The sequence below is a fragment of the Arachis duranensis genome, chromosome 6 (genome assembly GCF_000817695.3).
Source record: "Arachis duranensis cultivar V14167 chromosome 6, aradu.V14167.gnm2.J7QH, whole genome shotgun sequence".
Lineage (NCBI taxonomy): Eukaryota > Viridiplantae > Streptophyta > Magnoliopsida > Fabales > Fabaceae > Arachis > Arachis duranensis.
In genome coordinates this window covers 480092-480613 of record NC_029777.3, presented here as the reverse complement: position 1 = coordinate 480613, position 522 = coordinate 480092, and positions in this window count along the sequence as shown.

Here is a 522-nt window from a genome sequence, read left to right as displayed (position 1 = left end):
AATTTGTTTTCAAATTGAAAAAAAAAAAAAAAAAAACTATGTCTAGTGTCTATATCTCTAAACACTTTCTAGACATTTAGTGTTTATGTCCCTGTGTCTTATCCAAAAACACAAACCATGGAAACATGAACACCATAATTCAAGGTTTTTTGATTAGAAATTTTGTAACATTATAGATACATAACACTTTCAGTAACAGAGTGTGGTTCAAGAACCCTAACTGTACCATAATTCAAGTTTGATTTTGATAAAAAAACAAAAATTTAGATGTGGACTTTGATAGGTTTTTTCGGAACGCGTGGACTTTGATAATTGGATTGATTTCTTTTTGTATAGAAATCAAACAACTAAAAATTTTTGGAGTGTTTAATGGACACGATACCAGTTTTGGCTACATGGCTTAAGTAGTTTTTTTTTCAAAGAAAAACATGCTAGTTGTATGTTTTACGTTTAAATGGGCTTCAACATTTGAAAAATAACTTCAAACTGTTTGGGCCACAAGATAAGATTGAAAATCTTTCC